The sequence below is a fragment of the Drosophila bipectinata genome, chromosome XR (assembly GCF_030179905.1).
Source record: "Drosophila bipectinata strain 14024-0381.07 chromosome XR, DbipHiC1v2, whole genome shotgun sequence".
Classification (NCBI taxonomy): domain Eukaryota; kingdom Metazoa; phylum Arthropoda; class Insecta; order Diptera; family Drosophilidae; genus Drosophila; species Drosophila bipectinata.
In genome coordinates this window covers 11,072,038-11,084,949 of record NC_091735.1, presented here as the reverse complement: position 1 = coordinate 11,084,949, position 12,912 = coordinate 11,072,038, and the positions used below count along the sequence as shown (strand labels likewise).

Here is a 12,912-nt window from a genome sequence, read left to right as displayed (position 1 = left end):
ATAGCAATAGCCATCGATCATCAAAATAATACTTTTCATATATTTAAACTTTTTTATTTACATTAAAAAATCATTAAAAGACATTTAAAATTAAAAAGTTTTATGTTTAGTTAGTTTGTGATTTAGCGAGATATTTGAGGAATATTCATGACAAATTTAATTTAATTAATATGGAACGGGCCGAAAAAAATTTTTATTAATTTTAAAAAATTTCTTAAGGTATTTCAAATACGTAGCTCGATTTTAAGAATAAAATGGTATTTACGTTAAATATTGGGTTAATAATACATACTAATATTATAATACATAATACATAATATAATACATAATAGTATGTATTTTATATATATGTATATGTATATAATAGTATGTATTAACTAATGAAAAAAGTAAAATTTACTTTAAGTTTGTCAATCTAAAGTAAATGTATGAGGTATTCTATACGCCCAATGTGGCACATTAGTGTTTAAAGTATACTTGCACCGAAAAGGTAAAGAACACTTTTAAGGTTTATATTGACTAAAGTTTCATTATCATGAGCATTGCTCATTAAGCAATATTTGATTCTGAACACAAATTCAGAGTACTTATATAATTAATAAAAAGTATTTACATAACCCGCTACTGAAAGTATCTTTAAAGGATATACTGGGAGGGAAGAAAGGTGAAAGTTCTAGGAACATTTAGGTCTACTTTTTTAATTGTACAATATTATTTCATTTTATAAAAATAATTTTATAGTTTTCTATAAGTATTATTATTACCGTGTTTTATAGTTATACCAGTTACAAAAATAATAAATAGGAAAATTATAGCTTGTAGTTAAATTTTGCTAAATTGGGAATTTAATTTATTTAAATTATTGAACAAAAAGTGTTTTACTTTTCATTAATTTCAACTCTCATCAAATATACACACATTTCTTATGATTTCTAAAATATGAATAGTTCATTTTGTTGTTTCAAGTGTATAGAAATCATGTAATTTTTGGAAATAAATCGGACATGTGTATGGACTTTGGGTATTTATTTATTTGCCTGACGTCTACCTCAAAAAAATTATTTTTGAGAATTTTTCGTGTTTTTTAAATGTTTTCGTTTGACGGACACTTGCGGTTCTATGACAGGTAGCCCCACCTCCCCAATATAATGAGGGGCTTGGTTTCCATTTCAATCAAGTAGAATTCGCACGTGATTGGGTGAATTCACCCTGAAGAAAATCAGATGAAGCTGATGGACCACGCATTAATCGTATCGAGGTCGGCATCCAGACAATTTGACGGCCTTGCAACTCTCGACTAATCAATCAGAATTCAATTTCCAATTTTCGCTTTTGTCGTCTGGCGCCCAGCCATAAATTAAGCAAAAAGCCATAGAAAAGCCAATGACGCAATCTGACATTTAGAAAAAAGAAAATCGAAATCTCCTTCATTATAGAATAGAACAGGGTCTATATGGCCCACTAACGATGTCTATGTATGTATATGTATTAGGGCGGGTCAATTTTTTTTCGCAAAAATCGTCCCCCATAATCGGAATCTACGAAGAATTCTAAGAAAATTTCACCAAGAAACCATGAATTCCTAGCTCGCGCCGAGAAGCTTCAAGATTGCACTATGAGGTACATAAGATATTTCGAGGTATTTAAGACATTTTAATGTATTTAAAAAAAACGTACGCATTTTCCAATTATGTTGGAGTCAATTCTGATTCATCTTTTTACAACAAATTTTATAATTTTTATACCCTTGCAGAGGGTATTATAATTTTGTCCAAAAGTGTGCAACGCAGTGAAGGAGACATCTCCTACCCTATAAAGTATATATATTCTTGATCAGGATCACCTCCTGAGTTGATATGAGCATGTCCGTCTGTCCGTCTGTCCGTCTGTCCGTCTGTCTGTCTGTCTGTCCGTTTCTACGCGAACTAGTCTCTCAGTTTTGAAGCTATCGTCTTGAAACTTTGCACACACCCTTCTTTCTTTTGCACGCAGTATATAAGTCGGAACGGCCCGGATCGGCCGACTATATCCTATAGCTGCCATATAACTGATTGATCGGAAATGGTATAACTTTGACGTTTTTAAAGTTAGAGAGTTCAAATTTAACATGAGAGCATTTTTTGGCAAAACATTACGACATGCCAAATTTCATAGGGATCGGCCGACTATATCCTATAGCTGCCATATAACTGAACGATCGGAAATGACCCAACTTTCGTGTTTTTAAAGATAGAAAGGTGGAATTTAGTACAGATTCTATTTTTGGTCAGTTGATCCAACCTACTAAATTTCATAAGGATCGGCCGACTATATTCTATAGCTGCCATATAACTGATCGGTCGGAAATTACCCAACTTTTGTGTTTTTGAAGATAGAAGTTTGGGATATTTTTAGGTTTGGTTTTTGTATTATATTAAATTGGGTTATATTATCATATTTTCATAAGGATCGGCCAACTATATCCGATGTTTGCGATATATATCCGGTTTTAACTGCAAGGGTATATAAACTTCGGCTCCGCCCGAAGTTAGCTTTCCTTTCTTGTTTTTTTTAATTTATTTAACTTATAAATTATTTTTAATTTCTAAAGAAAGAGTCAAACTAGCCATGTACTTAGCCTCATAGCCTTATATGAAAGTTGGATCAATGAGTCTGTAACTTTTTAACGAAGTACGGTATCGATCTGAAAAATTAAATATATATTCAAAGGCATTTTAAGCAACTAAATAAAAGTAGGCGTGGCATGATAAAAGGCGGAATTTAATTTAATTTTTTAATATAAAGTTTATTTGCTTTCAAACAAGTAGGTAGTTTTTGCATTTTCTTGACTTGGACTATACCGTCATCTTAATAGAATCTGAAGTCTTTCTTTGACTCCATTTGAGGAACTTTGGAACGACTTTCTAAAGTCAATGACATAACAGCATCTCGATTCTGTCGCATAACTCGCCGTGAGACATGTGTTAACAACTGCACACATCGTTCGGTGCCCTGTATGTGCGATGGAATTGCCGGATCTGGCAGTGGTATTTTAGCAGATATTTCGAGGATATATGCAATCTTGAAGCTTCTCGGCGCGAGCTAGGAATTCATTTTAGACACATGGTTTCTTGGTGAAATTTTCTTAGAATTCTTCGTAGATTCCGATTATGGGGGACGATTTTCAGGATTTTTTGGACAGGAACAAATTGACCCGCCCTAATATGTATATTTGAATTCGTTTGGACGGCAGGTGAAGAAAATTCGATTCGGCGATCAATAATAATCAAAAACAAATTTGACAATAGCTTTCCGTCCAAAAGTGGGTAATGTAAACGCTTACTTGGTAAAGACAAATATTAGTCTTAAGATTGATCGCATGTATCATCATAACAAGTCCCATCCATCAATCCATTTATGGGGGGACATCCGAGTAACTGGGGGAAAAAAAAAACGGATTTTCTGGAATTTTTTTTCGCCAAATGAAAAAGCCTATCGAAAGTTTGTAAATTAGGTTTTATAATATTAGATGCGGAGTACAAAATAAATTCGAATATAATTTCGAATAAATCGAAAACAAAATGGCGGCTGTGCAGCATTTCTTCGTAGGCTCTTTTTTTTGAAGGGAGTCCATGGCCGGACAGCTAACGTCCTTAATTTTTGATGTAGAACAAATAACAAATTTTCGTTAGTTTCTACAGCTACCAACAGCTATCGACGCACGTAGGATTTTTTCGATATATTGATTTTTTGAAAAATGGCGAGTGATTGAAAAAAGAGTTAAAATTTTCACGAAAAAAAGTCACAAAATTGTTAATAAAAAAAAGTAAGCAATATAAAAAAATCCTAAGTGTGTCGATAGATAAAGTTATTTTAAATATACTGTCAATATTCAAAATCGATCGGTTAAGATTTGTTCTAGTTAAGTTTCCGGCAGTCTCAAAAAAAGTGGTTTCGAGAAAAACGCGTTTAAAGTTGTACAGTACTTACAATATACCTGTGATATATACCTGGGATATACCTGTGAGGCATCGCCGCAGAATGGAAAATTTCAACACTTTGGCACTTTTGCCGGACTCTATCTTTAAATATGTTATTTTTAACACCCTAAAAAAATGTTTAAGCGAAACAAAAATTTTTCGATTTTTTAAAAATGGTACAGATAATTCCCCTTAACGCGAAATTCAGAGCCCCAGGGCTTATCCGCCATGTGGTAGAAAATTGATTTCCAAGTCCAACAACACACATTCGCATCGTGGTCGGGTTCTTTCAATGGAAAACGAATACTTTATAGAGTGCTCATACATATGTGATGTCTGCAGTTCTGGTGGACAACAAAGTTGCTCGCTTGGCTATTCGTAGAAAAACTAATTATACCCCAGCCTCAACCTACTTGCCGCATTTAATTATACGGGTGGGTTTATAAAGCCCCCAAAACTTCCCTTTTTGGCTTTGGCCTTGCAAGGGGTCGAGATAAAATCAATTAGTGCATCCGTAGCCGGTTTTCGCCATCCATCAACTTCCACGGCTTCGCCATCGAAAAATAATGTGTTTATTTATACACATGTAAAATATTCGATGCTGCCACTTTGTGTCGCCAATTGCTTTTTATACCCGGTACTCCTAGGGTACAAGGTTACATTGTAGTCGTGTATGTATATAACATAGAGAAGGAATCATCTGCGACCCCATAAAGTATATAAATTCTTGATCAGCATCAACAGCCGAGTCGATATCGCCACGCAGTTAAAGTTAGTTTCAAAGTTTTGTCACGCCCCTCACGCCCACACAAATCGAAATTCTTTAGCGCAGTACTGGAAGTTTTTTTTATGCCAAACTATTATATAGTTAATATATATTTGGAGGATATATTTCGCCGATTTTTGGAGGAGATATATCCATATATATGTATATACCATTTTCCATACAATCGGGCTAAATTTTATAACGCGTGGATATCGAAAAGTATAAGAGATACACTATCCGATTTGGAACTTGGACTTGGATGGGTTAGGTGTTTTAAAACTACATATATTGCTACTCAATGTTTAAGCAGACTAAACCAAATTTCCGACAATGAAAATATACTCGTTGTTAAGAAATAAAAGAACTCGTTGTTCCCAGTGGTAACATTTTTTTTTTTTGCTTCCACAACTAAATTATAAAATTGTCTATTCAAAATCTTATTTATAAAGATAAGCAACCCATCAGCCGAGTATATCCTTTATAATTAACCGTAAAAAGCCGTTATATGTATATACATATCTAACATTATAACCAACCGTTATGTGATTTTTATACCCTTGCAGAGGGTATTATAATTTTGTCCAAAAGTGTGCAACGCAGTGAAGGTGACATCTCCGATCCTATAAAGTATATTTATTTTTAATCAGGATCACCTCCTGAGTTGATATGAGCATGTCCTTCTGCCTGTTTCTACGCAAACTAGTCTCTCAGTTTTAAAGGTATCGACTTGAAACTTTGCACACACCCTTCTTTCCTTTGCATGCAGTATATAAGTCGGGATCGGCCGACTATATCCTATAGCTGCCATATAACTGATTGATCGGAAATGGTATATCTTTGGTGTGTTTAGAGTTGGGGAGTTCGAATTTGACGTGAGAGCTTTTTTTGGTAAAATAATACGACATGCCAAAATTTCAAAGGGATCGGCCGACTTTATCCTATAGCTGCCATATAACTGAACGATCGAAAATGACCCAACATTCGTTTTTTTGAAGATAGAAAGCTGAAACTTATTACAGATTGTATTTTCAGGTCAGTTAATCCGACCTTCCGAATTCCATGACGATCGGCGGACTACCATATAACTGAACGATCGAAAATGGTTTATGGTAGAAATACCAACTTTGGTATTTTTGAAGATAGAAGTTTGGGACTTTTTTTTAGATATTTTATTATAATAAATTGGGTTATATTATCATATTCTCATAAGGATCGACCAACTAGCGATATATATCAAATATATCAAATTCGGCTCCGCCCGAAATTAGCTTTTCTTTCTTGTTTTCTAATGAAACACACCTATATGTTATTTAAGTTGTTACAATTCATTTGATCAGAAATTCACTTACATCCTAAAAGGACCGGAAATACTGGAAATACTACAAGTACTACTACAGTGTGTTCTCTTTGTAATCTAGACTATCTATTTGCTGCTAGTTCCGAACAAAAATCATCCCCATTGCGCTTATCGGACAAAGGCGGAGAATACTTTCTGGCTTCCATTGTCGAGCCAGGTTATCGGTGAGCGTCAGGGGGTGGGGGAATGTGAACTGTCGGCTTATCTCTAAGGAAAACTCAGGTGGGTTCCACCCAATACCTCTGTTTACGTGACTCTTTCAATGCAGTGCAATGGCACTGGCAGATACAATACAATAAAAAAAATTTGAAAACGCAGCCCTCTCGAATTTGTTCCTCAAGCTTCACACACTGTCTCCAATATGATGAGTTCAGTAGGTTTTAGCTTTTTTCACTGAACAGCCGCATTGTATTTTCCAGAAAAAGTCTTTAAGCAAAATACTTAAAGATACGACTTGTCGAGAGTGTTGCATTTTGTCTAGAAGCTTACATCTTAAGTTCCTTTGAAATAAAGGGATATAGTCGTCCAGTATTCTCAGGTTGATTTGTTCATATGAAATAAACATAATATACCGTTTTTATGGGAATCAAATAATGTAAATCTGTTCTTACAAGTGTGCCTTTTGTTTAAATAGAACCAAACCATGGTAGATCTTGGTAGGGTATGCAATTTGCTCAAGGTACTTGAAAAACCTCCTTTTCTCATTAAAGTTCTTGAAGTATTGTTGAGAACAATTGGACCATTGAGAATATTTTATTATTATTATATTATTTTGTAATGGCTTTTGTCACAATATGTCAAAAAAGAACTTACAGATAAGTACATTGTATACTAATAAATTAAAATAAATTTATTTTATGACATTCAGTCAATATTAAACCATGTAATTGTACCTGATTGTACCTTTTTATATCCGAGTAATTTCTTAAATTAATCATTAAATATATGTATCGTGTATCTCTAAGCTTAAAACAACGAAATTCTTATTTCTAGAGTCTGGGTCTGTACTAATAACTGGGTCTGTACTCTGACACTAATAACTTTTCATTTAAGTAATTACACTAAGTAACAGCTTGAATTGGAATAGAATTGAATTTTTGGAATTATTTCCAAATGAATTATTATTTCCAGCTTTATGAATTATTTTTGAATTGAAAAAGATAGTTTTGAACTCTTGCCAGGATTTTATACTTTGTAATAACAGAATATGAAAAGAAATAAATATATTTTTGGTCAAAAGTGTGCAACGCAGTAATGGAGTAATCTCCGATTGGAGCTCCACCTGCATCAAACCTTTTCGTTCTTGTTTTTTTTTATAAAAGAAAATTTGCTTAAATTTCAAACAGATCTGTTTTCAAGGACAAAACTTCCCACTGCAGTCTTTCTTTATCAACTCAAATTCCCCACTTTTCATTTCTTCATTTATTCAAAAGAATAAATAAAGAATAAAATTTGTATGTACAAATACACATTTTAAAAAGTTATTTAACTTTGCGCAGAAACTTGAAATGAAAAACAGCTTCCGTCAAATATAAACTCAAAAATGTATTGCCGTGTCTAAGCAAAGTGTTTATGCATCATCTTCCTACGAAAATAAGTATTTGATATACACAAGATATATTAGTTATAAACAAGCAAGAAAAGCTACCTTCTGGGGGATTCGAAGCTATTATACCCTTGCTGTTACACTTGGTTTTCTGTTGTAAGAAATTTGTTTTTTGTATTCTATTGTATTGTACTTTGAAAATTCGACATGGATGGTCAACCTATATGGGATTTCTATTAATAGATCAACTTCCAATAATATGATTTTAGAAGCTTCTATCTATTTTTAATTTTTGTTCGTGATTGTTTCCGAGTTTTAGTATAACTAATATGACAACTATAGTACACTATCGGCCAATCCTAATAATAATAAATAAGTGGTCAAAATTTGGTGTTGATCGGATAAGTAGTTTTTTAGTAATCGTGTCCACCGCAAAAGTAATTTCCCAAAAAAAAGATTCTGAGATAATCGCGTTTAAAGTTTCAAGTTTGTTCAAGTTTTATATGCAGATAGTGTGCTATAAATAGCTACAGCTTCGGTTCTAATGCTCCGATCATTATGAATTTTTGTGAGAGTATTCCCAATAGAATATACTTCAAGAATATGCAATAAAAAAAAATCGATTTTTTCATATATCACAACTGTATATAACCCCTTAAAAACATCTGCAGACGCATCGAGCATGCATATGTAGAAACATGTAGACAATGAGTCGATTGGCAAAGCCAAATGCAAGGCAAGGGCGCCCCTGGAAATTACTCCGAAAGGCCATCGCACATAATAAAATCAATAAAAATGTTATTTTTAACACATTCCCTCCGGTGTGTTATATAATTTGATGGAACTCTGGAGTTGATATCCCAAGGGTTAATCTTGTGTAAATGCATCTCCCCCTTTGAGCTGTTCCGTTTAAAAATACAATCCGCACAGAGAACACGGTCGAAATCATAATTTGGTTTTTACTTAGAATCTTGGAACTCGGAAATGTTTTCAGGAGTAACAATATACACAAAGGTATATATGTAAATTTTTCCTCTGTTCTGATCTGTGTTTTTAATTAGACGGAAGATTGGCTGCCACGCCAATATCTACTACAGGCGGGGAAACTGACAGGCGGACACTCGGACAGTAGCCTCGTTTCTTAGTCATTGGAAGCTGTCTGTCTAGGTTGTCAAATCAGCCTGTTCGGCTAAGCTCTCAGCAGAAGTGTCGAAACAATAATGGAAAATGCGGTTCTGGTCGTCAATTGTTCTAGCCATTATATTTATAATCTACGGTCCAGGGTAGAACATATTTATAATTGAAATTTTTGTTAAGGTACTGCATGTGATTACATTCCAAGAGTTGATCTGCCGCGAAGCACTTGGAAGAGCTGCATATGCGACTATACGCGAACTACTCATAATTAAAAATTTTTGCCAGTTAGTCTAAACAAACATCTTTCGCATTCCCATTGGCAGTTAATTAAACTGAATTCATTTTTGGCTGCTTTTGCGTTTTGAGGTTTTCAATTCGAAAGTATTTCTCTTAATGGGATGCCTAAATCAAACAATGGTTTTATTGTTCATTTTTTTTACGTTTCCTATTCAAAATATTGTTATTCTGAACCACATCAAACTGAAAGCACACAGCCTTATTTAATATTCATAATACTTTTAATTCTTTACTTAAATTATAACCAAATTCGAATACACAAGTTGAGGATAGAATGATCCTTTTTTTTAAAGAAAGGCGACCTTAAAATTTAAATTTTATAATTAATTTATTTATTGTTTGATTAAAACTATGTTCTATACCTAGTTTATTCATTCAATCTAGTCTTATCATTTTCATTTTAATTGTAATTAAGTTGTCCACGTAGGGGGCGAACCACATACCGTGTTTGCATAGGAAGATAAAACTACATATATAATGTGGAGGAATTAAAACTTAACTGTTGAAATCTAAATAAATGATACACCAATTAAAAAAAAAGTTGAAAGTGAAATAATTTTGTTTCTTAGTATCGGAGGTAGTTAGGTCTAATTTTTTTCCTTCATATTTATACCCTTTCAGAGGGTATTATAATTTTGTCCAAAGGGTATTAATTTTTTTTTTCCATCCGTTTCTACGCGAACTAGTCTCTCAATTTTAAAGCTATCAACTTGAAACTTTTCACACACCCTTCTTTCCTTTGCACGCCGTTTATGTAGTAAAAGTCGGAACGGACGGGATCGGCCTACTATATCCTACAGCTGCATAATAACTGATTGGTCGGAAATGCTATAACTTCAGTGTTTTTGGAGTTAGAGAGTTTGGACTTTGTATGAATGCTTTGGCAAAATAATACGATATACCAAATTTCACAAAGATTCGCCGACTATATCGTATAGCTGTCACATAACTGAACAATCGAAAATGACCCAACTTTCGTGTTTTTGACCCAGACAGAAAGTTGGAACCTTAAACACTATTTTCTATTTTTTTAGATTTTGTATTGAAATAAATTGGTTATATTATGATACTGTCATAAGGGACGATTAACTATATCCGATGTTTGCGATATATATCCGGTTATAACTGTAAGAGTATATAAACTTCGGCTCCGCCCAAAGTTAGCTTTCTTTTCTTGTTTTATTTTATCACTTTATTTATATCACTTTCGTGTAAGAAATCCTATCCTAAGGATATCGTTTGTTGCAAAACAATGAAAACTATAAAAATGAAAACACTTGATTGTAAATCCAATAAAAGTATTTGTAGTAAATCTTTATTTTGGTCGTGTTATACATTTTTGGAAATATTTTCTTTGCCGGGGACTGAACTCGAGTCTTTTCAAGCGAACTCGAGCCTTTTTTAAGGGCAAAGGCAAGGTAGCCTAAGCTCATATATGTATGTATATAGTATACATACATAAGTATGTAAGCTCCCCCAAAAGTTAGCTTTTTCTTTCTTAGGCAATAAAACATCAGTCAATTACAAATCAATTACAACAAAACTTGGTTATTTTCATGTAAACTTAAAAAAATAATAGTCGAATGATGCAAAATGAAAAATAGTCATTTCGGCACTAAAAACCACGACACAATAACTATAAGGTAGTCTCGCCGTTGAATTTCATTTGATTTTAAGACCACTTACATATAGTGCTGTAAAGCGTAAAGCCATTTTACATATAAATTTTAAAATATGTATTTAACATCAACTGTGTGTTAATGCATTGACTTTTTTGTTTTTTTAAGCCCAATCGAGAAATTAAATTTATGAATAACAAGAAAGGAAAGCTAACTTCGGGCGGAGCCGAAGTTGATATACCCTTGCAGGTAAAACCGGATATATATCACAAACATCGGATATAGTTGGTTGAAAATATGAGAGTATCATAATATAATCAATTTATTATAATAAAATATCTGAAAAAAGTCTCAAGCTTCTATCTTCAAAAATACCAAAGTTGGTAGAAAACCAAATACCATTTCCGATCGTTCAGTTATATTGAAGCTATAGGATATAGTCGGCCGATCTCGGCCGTTCCGACTTACATATATACTGCGTGCAAAAGTTTGGGTGCAAAGTTTCAAGTCGATAGCTTTAAAACTGAGAGACTAGTTTGCGTAGAAACAGACAGACAGACGGACATGCTTATATCAACTCAGGAGGTGATCCTGATCAAGAATATATATACTTTATTGGGTCGGAGATCTCTCCTTCACTGCATTGCACACTTTTGACCAAAATTATTATACCCTCTGCAAGGGTATAAATATTCAACACTCCCTGTACCAAGACAATTAAAGCGAATACTTTCAAAATAATCAAAAATTATGTTATGGAAATAGGTGAAGAACAATTATAGAGAACATAATTTTTTTTATTCACCTCATGATACAATTCAAGAAAATCTAAGAAAAACTTTTAACCCCATGCCCCGTGTAAGGGTTAATCAAAGCATGATACAATTATAATTGTATCATGAATCAAAGTATTGTATAGCCGTTTCACTCGCACTATTCAACGCTTACTATGTTAAAATTAAAATAAGGGACTTAAGTCAACGAATGGACTACCTTGTATAATTGTATCATGATTCACCTAGTCACCTTTTAAGGGTTAACACACTTATTGGACAACACTGCTTCACTGGGAATCTGTCATTTTGTTAACGGACTGACGGGGACTGCCTTATAGCAAAGATTATAAAGTACATACATAGATGGGACATCAGGGCCCAAAACGGTCAACTTTTTTCGTCGAGCTTGTTGGTGAGGGGGGAACGCACATTCATACGATTCTATTTTTAGAACTCTTTACATGTATCCGTCAACAAAAATGTGAATCTATGTATGTACATATGTGTGACTGCTCGCACGACGGAGTAAAAATGTTTTAGCTTTCAAATTTCAATTTCTCGTTTCGGTTTTCTATGCGCCGATCTGATAGTTGGTAGAACAAATAGTATTTTTAAACGCTGCAGAGCGAGACAGGATGGTAGCGTAATGCATAGAGTAGTTACTCTATGTGTAATTTTCTTATGTTCAAATCCTCGTGAGGACTTTGTACTTTTTCTTTCTTTTACAATTATTTTTTTTTTTCTTAATTGTAATATTTTTCTTTAATTTTACAATTTTAAAAATGTTTTATTCTTCATTATGTCCCGCTAATAAAATGCTTATAAAATTTCAAGGGAGTCCTTCCGGCATTTTGTCATCCGAAACTTCCGTCACTTATTTTTACAACAATTGTAATAGAATGCAATTAAAAATAATAATAAGAACTTAAAAATTAACAGTAAAAAAAATAATAAAAAATAAAAGTAAATACAAAAAGAATCATAAAACTAAAACGTTATGAAAATTGAAACAACCGCGGTTCTTTTTGATTCTATTTGTATTTACTTTTATTATACCCTTGCAGAGGGTATTATAATTTTGTCCAAAAGTGTGCAACGCAGTGAAGGAGACATCTCCGACCCTATAAAGTATATATATTCTTGATCAGGATCACCTCCTGAGTTGATATAAGCATGTCCGTCTGTCCGTCTGTCTGTCCGTCTGTCTGTCGTCTTGAAACTTTGCACACACCCTTCTTTCCTTTGCACGCAGTATATAAGTCGGAACGGCCCGGATCGGCCGACTATATCCTATAGCTGCCATATAACTGATTGATCGGAAATGGTATAACTTCGGTGTTTTTAGAGTAAGAGAGTTCAAATTTGACATGACAGCTAGTTTTGGCAAAACATTACGTCATGCCAAATTTCATAAGGATCGGCCGACTATATCCTATAGCTGCCATATAACTGAAC

At 33.5% G+C, this 12,912-nt stretch overlaps 1 protein-coding gene and 1 long non-coding RNA gene across 13 annotated transcripts in view; one reads left to right on the top strand and one right to left on the bottom strand.

The window, feature by feature from the left end:
* LOC108124857 (adenylate cyclase rutabaga) overlaps window positions 1-12,912 on the bottom strand; it is a 71,902-nt gene that overhangs the window by 41,010 nt on the left and 17,980 nt on the right. For 7 of the 12 annotated variants that reach the window (XM_070276344.1, XM_070276334.1, XM_070276339.1 and 4 more), the window contains exon 3: window positions 3,323-3,416. The exons of the other annotated variants lie outside the window; for them this stretch is intronic. The gene's annotated coding sequence lies outside the window, so the exon portion shown is untranslated. The remainder of the gene's footprint in view (window positions 1-3,322; window positions 3,417-12,912) is intronic. 12 annotated transcript variants of the gene reach the window in all.
* Window positions 1-12,912, top strand: part of LOC138925565 (uncharacterized) — a 34,541-nt gene that overhangs the window by 5,095 nt on the left and 16,534 nt on the right. The gene's annotated exons all lie outside the window — the stretch shown is intronic.